Source organism: Staurois parvus, unplaced genomic scaffold (assembly GCF_062004578.1).
Source record: "Staurois parvus isolate SC_StPar_1 unplaced genomic scaffold, SC_StPar_1.0 ptg003867l, whole genome shotgun sequence".
Lineage (NCBI taxonomy): Eukaryota > Metazoa > Chordata > Amphibia > Anura > Ranidae > Staurois > Staurois parvus.
The window spans coordinates 28,884-39,801 of NW_028321662.1; the positions used below are offsets into that span (position 1 = coordinate 28,884).

The 10,918-nt window shown below is 47.2% G+C and overlaps 1 pseudogene; it reads left to right on the forward strand.

The window, feature by feature from the left end:
* Positions 1-3,222: 3,222 nt before the first annotated feature.
* LOC149427327 (histone H2B 1.1-like) lies at positions 3,223-3,934 on the forward strand (annotated as a pseudogene).
* The last annotated feature ends 6,984 nt before the right edge of the window (positions 3,935-10,918 follow it).

Genomic DNA, 10,918 nt, shown 5'->3' on the forward strand with positions numbered 1-10,918 from the left:
AACAGCTGGAGGGCCGCCAGTTTGACGCCCGTGGGTTAGAGGAACCAGTTGAAGGCGTTGCCTTGGCTTTGAAATTCTGCAGATCTCAATCCAATCGGGCATCTGTGGGGAAAAAAAGTCCGATCCATGGAGACCCAACGTTACGGGATCTTTTGCTGACAGCACACCTTCAGAGGTCTAGTGGAGTCCATGGCTCGATGGATTCGGGTGGGTTGTCATCATGCTATGGCAGATTGGAGAAATGTGACACTAAGCTGACAACTCAAAGCAGGAAGCGGCAGCTTTGCTCACAGTGGTGTCCATGTATCTGCTGTAGACCAACGCAGCGAACAGCCTTTTTATCACAAAGCGTCTGCAAGCCGGCTACAATTACCCTCCTTGCATCCTCATTTATCTTTCTGTCCAGGTATTCCTTGGCGGACAAACTAAGAAAAGTCATTAGCGGTTTATTTTCTAAAAGAAACTCATGTTCCTGCCCCCGGAAAACCGAATTAGATAATGGATTGCAGTTGTCTTAAAATTACTTTCTAAGTTGCTTTAATTAGTTTTGCATCCCGTACTGTAAAAAAATTAGAATTCACGGCGCTTAATGCGCCATTTTTTTCCCTTTCAACTCCATCTGTCCACCTTTTAGAATACTGTAATTGTAAGAAGGGGGAGAGAGAAAAAAGTAAATACAAAAAGAAAAAAAAATATATAATTGACGTCCCCGGAGAGAAGATTTCCCCGGCCGCGCAGCTCCCCGTTGCTGTCTCAGGTGTTCAGCACCTGTTTTATCTTGTTTTCCTTAAACAACTTAATTCTAGTTGGCAATGATTAATTCAAAAGGGCGAACGGGAATCTGCGCGGCGACGGAGAAAATCGGAGCATGCGAAAACAACGGATAATGTTTTAATTTTTCACAGTAGGAAATCCGCAGCGAGAAAGTGCGCCAGCATCCTCCGCACCTGCAGCCAACCGCCGTGGCAAACTTTGCAAAAATGAAAAGCGTTTAGGAGGTTTCTCCGGGGAGATGGAGTTCAGGAGAAGGTTGGTCTGTTCTTCAAAGTGGATTGACACTTCCACTCGTCCTATCAGGTTCAATGGCAGATGTAATAGGCGTGGATTGAGGAGGAATCCTTTCCTCCCCGGTTGATTCTGGCCTGGTGCACAAGGCTTGTCCTCAGCTGTAGACAGGACTCTCCATAAGTCCTAATGCCTCCTGATAGGGATGGAGTTGCTCTTGTATGGTTAGGGGTTTGGGTGATGTGCCCCTTGGGGGTCGGCACATTCCCAGCATGGAGTGAATAGATTTTTTTTCTTGTCATGCCTGAACCAGTCAAGTCTCCCCCAGTGCCCAATATGGGCTCCAAGAAAAGCCATGACCAAGAACCAGAAGGATGGCAAGAAGAAGGAGAAGAGCAGGAAGGAGAGTTAGGCCATCTACATGCAAGGTGCTTAAGCTGATACACCCCAACACTAACATCTCGTCCTAGGCCAGCTCCAAGTAAACCTCACTACACCCTACATTCCTAGGGGTGCCAGGAAAACCTGGTGGGTTTGGGACCCCACTGAGTTTTAAGTCACTACTGCTTTTCTTGCACTATGCTGCTCGGGAAGGCCTTTTGCCTGGCCTGGAGCAACATATATACCTGCAAAAAGGCCTGCCCATGTGTTTTTCACTTGGCACTTGCACTGCATGTGTGGGTTTCTTCTTTTCCACAAGCCACAGGGATTTCATCGGGGGCCTGACCTGAAGTCGGGGAGAGGATCTGTGGCCTTCACAAGTCTTTTTCCTCTCCCCAACTGGGGGTTTCTCTTTCTGGCCTGGTGCACAAGGCTTGTCCTCAGCTGTAGACAGGACTCTCCATAAGTCCTAATGCCTCCTGATAGGGATGGAGTTGCTCTTGTATGGTTAGGGGTTTGGGTGATGTGCCCCTTGGGGGTCGGCACATTTCCAGCATGGAGTGAAGAGATTTTTTTCTTCTTGTCGTGCCTGAACCAGCCAAGTCTGCCCCAGTGCCAAAGATGGACTCCAAGAAAGCCATGACCAAGAACCAGAAGAAGGATGGCAAGAAGCAGAAGAGCAGGAAGGAGAGTTAGGCCATCTACATGAAAGGTGCTCAAGCTGATACACCCCAACACGAACATCTCGCCCTAGGCCAGGAGCATCATGAAAATCGGAGCATGCGAAAAACGGATAATGTTTTAATTTCTCACAGTAGGAAATCTGTAGCGAGCAGATGTTTCTCTGGGGAGATCGAGTTCAGAAGAAGGTTGGTCTATTCTTCAAAGTGGATTGAGGCTTCCACTCATCCTATCAGGTGCGATGGTAGGTAGCAATTCCAGATGTTATAGGTTTGGACTGAGGAGGAATCTCTTCCTCCCGGGTTGATTCTGGCCTGGTGAATCAGGCTTGTCCTCAGCTGTAGACAGGATTCACCATAAGTCCTAATGTCTCCTGGTAGGAAAGGAGCTGCTCCTGCCTGGTTAGGGGTTTGGGGAGCACGCGCTCCGTGTGATGTGCCTCTTGGGGGTCGGCACATTTCCAGCATGGAGTGAAGAGATTTTTTTCCTTGTCGTGCCTGAACCAGTCAAGTCTGCACCAGTGCCCAAGATGGGCTCCAAAAAAGCCATGACCAAGAAATAGAAGAAGGATAGCAAGGAGCTGGAGAAGAACAGGAAGGAGAGTTAGACCATCGATGTTCAAGGTGCTCAAGCTGATACACCCCAACGCCGACATTCCGTCTTAGACCAGGATCATCATGAAAATCGGAGCATGTGAAAAACAGGTAATGTCTTAATTTTTCACAGTAGGAAATTCGCAGCGAACAGATCCGCCAGCATCCTCCGCACCTGCAGCCAACCGCCATGGCAAACTGTGCAAAAATGAAAAGCATTTAGGATGTTTCTCTGAGGAGATGGAGTTCAGGAGAAGGTTGGTCTGTTCTTCAAAGTGGATTGACACTTCCACTCATCCTATCAGGTGCGATGGCAGTTAGTAATTCCAGATATAATAGGTGTGGACTGAGAAGTTAATCCTTTCCTCCCGGGTTGATTCTGGCCTGGTGCACCAGGCTTGTCCTCAGCTGTAGACAGTACTCTACATAAGTCCTAATGCCTCCTGGTAGGGATGGAGCTGCTCATCTGGTTAGGGGTTTGGGGAGCATGAGCTCTGGGTGATGTGCCCATTTTGGGGTCAGCACAATTCTAGCATGTAGTGAAGAGATTTTTTATCTTGTCATGCCTGAACCAGCCAAGTCTGCCCCAGTGCCCAAGATGGGCTCCAAGAGAGCCATGACCAAGAACCAGAAGAAGGATGGCAAGAAGCTGCAGAAGAGCAGGAAAGAGAATTAGGCCATCTACGCAGTGGTGTATTTACTACAAGGCAAACAAGGAATTAGCCTAGGGTGGCATTTTTCAAGGTGGGTAGCAATGCCCCCTGTAACAAGAGATGGAAGAAGGGACACACGCAGCGTGGGGACCAGGTGAGATCTGAGAGAGGATGCGAGCTGCTTGACGGTGTATGCAGAGTCTGACTCTAATTCCAGGGGATGTCTGGAGCTGTGAAGGTGAGTGCCTTTCTCTCTTGCTGGGGGTGGGTGGGGATTGGGGTGGCCGGTGTATGGAGGGTGGTGGTAATGGAAGGCTCTCGCGAGTGGGGGGTGGTGTTGGATTGGTATCAGGCTCTCTCTGCCCAGGGGGAGGGCGGCCGATTTTTGTGTTGTACGTGCAAGCTGATACACCCAAACACAGATATCTTGTCCTAGGCCAGTAGCATCATGAACTGCTTTGTCAATGGCATCTTTGAGTGCATCACCAGAGACACTTCCCACCTGACTCATAAGAAGTGCTCCTCCTTCACTTCCCGGGAGATCCAGACCACTGTGCACCTGTTGCTGGGTCAAGACATGCCATCTCTAAGGGCACCAAGGCCATCACTAGCTCCAAGTAAACCTCACTACACCCTACGTCCCAGGGATGCCAGGAAAACCTGGTGGGTTTAGGACCCCACTGAGTTTCAAGTCATTACTGCTTTTCTTGCACTATGCTTCTCGGGAAGGCCTTTTGCCTGGCCTGGAGCAACATTTAAACCTGCAAAAAGGCCTGCCCATGTGTTTTTCACTTGGCACTTGCACTGCATGTGTGGGTTTCTTCTTTTCCACAAGCCGCAGGGATTTCATTGGGGGCCTGACCTGAAGTCGAGGAGAGGATCTGTGGCCTTCAAAAGTCTTTTTCCTCTCTCCAACTGGGGGTTTCTCTTCGGGAGAGCCCTCACCCAGTACTTGGAGGACCAACTATGGCTGGTCCCTAAGGATTGGAGTCCACCTGATTTTGGCCAGGTAGAGTAGAGGGCTATGTTCCTGTTGGGAGCCTTGCACCATTGGAGGACCAACTATGGCTGGTCCTTAAGGATTGGAGTTCACCTGGTTTTGGCCAGGTAGTCTAGAGGGCTATGTTCCTGTTGGGAGCCTTGCACCATTGGAGGACCAACTATGGCTGGTTCCTAAGGATTGGAGTCCATTTCGTTTTGAACAGGTAGACTAGAGGGCTATGTTCCTGTCGGGAGCCTTGCACCATGGCTGGGGGGGGTTAGGGATATAGGGCCTTCCTCTTTAGAGGTCAGACCACACTGTACCCTCATGAACTTTCTAGTGAGCTTTGATTTCACGGTTTACTTTTATGTTCATTGGGCATCAACAAGCACGGCACTATGGGAAAAAAAACCTAGCACTTATGGCCACCACTCAAAATTGTCCGGTTTTCTTCAACCACACATACACTGTAGAGTACCAATGAGTTTCTGAGACTGGAGTGCTCCAGTGCTTGGTTTCTATTGGCAGGTTGTGACATCCAACCGCCGTGCTGATCGCCAGTCGGCTGTGCACTGCTTAATGGCTGATAATGGGAGGTCTTCAGTGGAACATCAATGATAATGATCTTTGGAAAGGTAAGGGTAAGGGGTTCCAATAGCTAAATAACTCTGTAGAGGCCAAAGCCAACTATACAACTGTGTGGACGACGCAACAATCCCCCCACAAAAAAAAAAAAGTGGAGATCAAAAGCTGAACGGCAAGTGCCATCAACATCTTTGATGCAGTGACAGAGCAGTTAGGGATGAGAAAACGAGGCGAGGAACCGTTCGCAGGAGGTTCGTCAAACTCAAAAAAACGTCCACAGAGCCTGAACACGGCTCCGGAGCCTACTAAAGTCTATGGGAACTAAACCAGGCCATAGACGGGTCGAAAACCGGCCGTTTTTTTTTTTTAAAAAAGAAAAAAAAAAAAAAATCAGTCATTCGTTGGTTACCACCAACGGTAAAGAAATCGGCCGATTTTCGTCCCGTCTATAGCCGGCATTTAACCCCATAATTACTTCTGTCCTTTGCAGAGGAAGAAGAGGAAAAGGAAGAAGAGGAAGTGGAAGTAGAAGAGGAAGAAGAGAAAGAAGAAGAAGAAGAGGAGGAAGAGGAAGAAGAGGAAGAGGAGGAAGAAGAGGAGGAAGAATGAAGAATGAAGAAGGAAGAAGGAGGAAGAAGGAAGTAGAAGAGGGAGGAGGAAGAATGAAGAGGAAGAAAGAAGAAGAAGGAGGAGGAAGAATGAAGAGGAAGAAGAAGGAAAGAAGAAGGAAAGAAGAAGGAAAGAAGAAGAAGGAAAGAAGAAGAAGAAGAAGGAAGAGGGAAGAGGGAGGAAGAAGGAGGAAGCGGAAGAAGAAGGAAGAAGAAGGAGGAAGTAGAAGGAGGAAGAAAGATGAGGAAGAAAAAGTAGGAAGAAAAAGGAGGAGGAAGAAGAAGGAAGAAGAGGAAGGAAGAAGAGGAAGGAAGAAGAGGAAGGAAGAAGAAGGAAGGAAGAGGAAGAAGAAGGAAGAAGTAGGAAGAAGAAGGAAGAAGTAGGAAGAAGAAGAAGAAATGCAGTAATGTATCCATTTCGGATACAGATGTTTTTATTTGGATACAAATAGATACATTGTTGCAACTGCAAGACTTTTCATATACAATATACTGTATTTTTCGCCGTATAAGACGCACCTGACCATAAGACGCACCTAGGTTTTAGAGGCAGAAAACAGGAAAAAAAAATTCTGAACTAATGGACTGCAGACACAGCACAGGGATGACCAGAGACTGCGGACAGCACAGGGATGACCAGAGACTGCGGACAGCACAGGGATGACCAGAGACTGCGGACAGCACAGGGATGACCAGAGACTGCGGACAGCACAGGGATGACCAGAGACTGCGGACAGTACAGGGATGACCAGACACTGCGGACAGCACAGGGATGACCAGACACTGCGGACAGCACAGGGATGACCAGACACTGCGGACAGCACAGGGATGATCAGACACTGCGGACAGCACAGGGATGACCAGAGACTGCGGACAGCACAAAGATGACCAGAGACTGCGGGCAGCACAGGGATGACCAGAGACTGCGGACACAGCACAGGGATGACCAGAGACTGCGGACAGCACAGGGATGACCAGAGACTGCGGACACAGCACAGGAGATGACCAGAGACTGCGGACACAGCACAGGGATGACCAGAGACTGCGGACACAGCACAGGGATGACCAGAGACTGCGGACAGCACAGGGATGACCAGAGACTGCGGACAGCACAGGGATGACCAGAGACTGCGGACAGCACAGGGATGACCAGAGACTGCGGACAGCACAGGGATGACCAGAGACTGCGGACAGTGCAGGGATGACCAGAGACTGCGGACAGTGCAGGGATGACCAGAGACTGCGGACAGTACAGATGACTGCTGACCTTTGGGGAAGTGGGGAGCGGGTACCTGAATTTGACAGGTACCCGCTCTTACTTCTGCGGAGTTGTTCTTTCATCTTACCTGTTCCTTGATCCAGCGGCGCGCTGTCTTCCCGGCTTCTGTAATGGCGCTCGGCATGACAGCAGGGTGCCCAGTGCGCATGTGTGAGAAGCACTTGTGCTTTGTGATTGGTCCGGCGGCTTCTGGGATCTGTCATGTGTCCCAGGTGCCGCCTTACCATTCACAAAAGGCACCGCTTCTCGCGCATGCGCACTGGGCACCCGGCTGTCATGCCCACACTACAGAAGCCAGGAAGACAGCACGCCGCTGGATAGAGGAACAGGTAAGGTCCCGCTGCAGAGCTGAGCGGCCGGCCCGGTATTCTGACACGGCCGCGGTGGAAATACCGGACCGCCTGCTCCATATTCGCCTTATAGGACGCACTGACATTTCCCCCCCAGTTTTGGGGAAGAAAAAGTGCGTCTTATACGGCGAAAAATACGGTAATAGCGGACTGGAATTTTTATTCTTTTTCTTATTTTTCTTCTTCTTCTTGCAGGTCACGGCTCATGCGCAGATTTTTTATCGGTAAAATGATCGGCTGATTTGCCCATCATTGCCGGGAAAATCGGCCGATCGTCAAAATCGTCTGCAAATTTTCCAACATGACCGATAAAAAAAAATGTGCAAAAAGCCCGAAAAACAGGCAACCAATTAACCCACTAACGGTGCGAAAATCGGCCGATTTTCTACCCATCTATGGCCGGCATAACTTCTTTTTGGCCAATTTGTATGTTTTTTTTTTTTTTAAAGGGGGGGGGGGGGGTAGGGAGCTGGGCAGCGGGTACTGCCATGTAGGACATGTAAAAAAGCAAAAAAAAAATAAAAAAAAAATAAAAAATAAAAAAATAAAGGGGAATAAATTGCACAAATCCCTTAAATAACTTGCTGTGAGGAAGCCCTAAATCTGTACTTGGGGCGCCGGTTCACGCCACAGAAACCGCGTTCCAGGTGCCAACTCATCCCAACACCACCAGGACTGGCAGAGGGTGAATTTCCCAAATCCCCCCCCCCCCCCAAAAAAAGAACAAAAAACCCAAATTTGGTGTTTTGCCTCTTTTGTAGCTAACCCCATGCAGGGCCGCCAGCCCCCCCCTCGGCGAAATCTTTACATGCTCCCCCGGAACCCCTCGTCTCCCGAACACATTTTCATCGAAGTCTTGAATTTGTAAGTAACCGCCACGGCGGCGATTTATGATGCGCGGCGCTATAAATCATTTTTAAAATCATGATGATATTACTGAAAGCAGATGTGGAGACATATGTTTGCCGCAGCGGCGTAACGCGCGCGCCTGTCAGCTTTAATAAATGGTGATGCCCAACTTCACACGCACTTTTATTTTTGTTTTTCCTTATTATTACCATCCCGGTTTTGGAAAACTTTTGAAGGGAATGGGGGAGGGGGAGGGGCATGGAGGGGGATTATAAAATTTATGGATGAGTCTGGCTGGATGGGAGCCGTTGCTGCGAGTATTGGCAGCACGCAGGATGGCGATTTAGTCAATGTGGCCCTTTCTACTGCAGAACAACATGCTACGGGAAGTCTGGGGGCCCCTGAGCCTGAGGGGGCCCGATTTACATCTCAGGGGGGAGGGGCACGGAGGGGATCTTTAGTTCAGGGAGTGTATCATTTATAGACTAGTCTGGCTGGATGGAAGATCGGTATCGGCAGCACGCAGGATGGCGTTATAGTCAATGTGGCCCTTTCTACTGCAGAACAATACGCTACGGGAAGTCTGGGGGCCCCTGAGCCCAAGGGGGCCCGCTTCCCATCCCAAGGGTATTCCCAAGTATTTGGAGGAACACTTTCGCCGGCTGACTTATGTGCGCTGTAGCAGCAGACGCATTTCTTCCATTACAGGATAAACGGTTTACATGATTAAAAGCTAATCATCAAAAGCACCCCTGCCAGTTGTAAAGGTTTGTCTCAACCCTCTAACTGCTACATCTGCAGGGAAAAAAAAACAGACTTACAGGTAGGATCACCAATTGAAAATAAAAGGAAAGAAAGCCTAAAAATAAAAAGACGAATGCAGCCGCCACATCGGAGGATTGGTAAGCTGTGATATAATAAATGTGATATAATAAATGCGATATAATAAATGAGATACAGTCAGGTCCGTAAATATTGGGACATTGACACAATTCTAACATTTTTGGCTCTATACACCACAATGGATTTGAAATGAAACAAACAAGATGTGCTTTAACTGCAGACTGTCAGCTTTAATTTGAAAGTATTTACATAAAAATCAGGTGAACGGTGTAGGAATTACAACAGTTTGCATATGTGCCTCCTACTTGTTAAGGGACTAAAAGTAATGGGACAGAATAATAATCATAAATCAAACTTTCACTTTTTAATACTTGGTTGCAAATCCTTTGCAGTCAATGACACCCTGAAGTGTGGAACGCATAGACATCCCCAGACGCTGGGTGTCATCCCTGGTGATGCTCTGCCAGGCCTCTACTGCAACTGTCTTCAGTTCCTGCTTGTTCTTGGGGCATTTTCCCTTCAGTTTTGTCTTCAGCAAGTGAAATGCTCAATCGGATTCAGGTCAGGTGATGGACTTGGCCATTGCAGAACATTCCACTTCTTTGGTGTCTTTTGCAGTCTGCTTTGGGTCATTGTCCATCTGCACTGTGAAGCCTCCAATGAGTTGTGAAGCATTTGGCTGAATATGAGCCGATAATATTCCCGAAACACTTCACAATTCATCCGGCTGCTTCTGTCAGCAGTCACATCATCAATAAATACAAGAGAAGCAGTTCCATTGGCAGCCATACATGCCCACGCCATGACACTACCACCACCATGATCACTGATGAGGTGGTCTGCTGAGGACCATGAGCAGTTCCTTCTCCATACTCTTCTCTTCCCATCACTCTGGTACAAGTTGATGTCGGTCTCATCTGTCCATAGGATGTTGTTCCAGAACTGTGAAGGCTTTTTTACATGTCGTTTGGCAAACTCTAATCTGGCCTTCCTGTGTTTGAGGCTCACCAATGGTTTCCATCTTGTGGTGAACCCTCTGTATTCACTCTGGTGAAGTCTTCTCTTGATTGGTGACTTTGACACACATACACCTACCTCCTGGAGAGTGTTCTTGATCTGGCCAACTGTTGTGAAGGGTGTTTTCTTCACCAGGGAAAGAATTCTTCGCTCATCCACCACAGTTGTTTTCCGTGGTCTTCCGGGTCTTTTGGTGTTGCTGAGCTCACCGGTGCGCTCCTTCTTCTTAAGAATGTTCCAAACAGTTGTTTTGGCCACGCCTAATGTTTTTGCTATCTCTCTGATGGGTTTGTTTTGTTTTTTCAGCCTAATGATGGCTTCACTGATAGTGACAGCTCTTTGGATCTCATCTTGAGAGTTGACAGCAACAGATTCCAAATGCAAACAGCACACTTGAAATGAACTCTGGACCTTTTATCTGCTCATTGTAATTGGGATAATGAGGGCATAACACACACCTGGCCATGGAACAGCTGAGAAGCCAAATGTCCCATTACTTTTGGTCCCTTAACAAGTGGGAGGCACATATGCAAACTGTTGTAATTCCTACACCGTTCACCTGATTTGGATGTAAATACCCTCAAATTAAAGCTGACGGTCTGCAGTTAAAGCACATCTTGTTCGTTTCATTTCAAATCCATTGTGGTGGTGTATAGAGCCAAAAATGTTAGAATTGTGTCCATGTCCCAATATTTATGGACCTGACTGTATAATAAATTCGATATAATAAATGCGAGATATAATAAATGCGATATATAATAAATGCGATATATAATAAATGCAAGATATAATAAATGCGAGATATAATAAATGCGAGATATAATAAATGCGAGATATAATAAATGCGAAATAATAAATGTGATATAATAAATGCGATATATAATAAATACGATATATAATAAATGCGATATATAATAAATGCGGTATATAATAAATGCGATATATAATAAACGCGATATATAATAAATGCGGTATATAATAAACGCGATATATAATAAATGCGGTATATAATAAACGCGATATATAATAAGCGCGATATAATAAATGCGATATATAATAAATGCGATATATAATAAATGCGATATATAATAA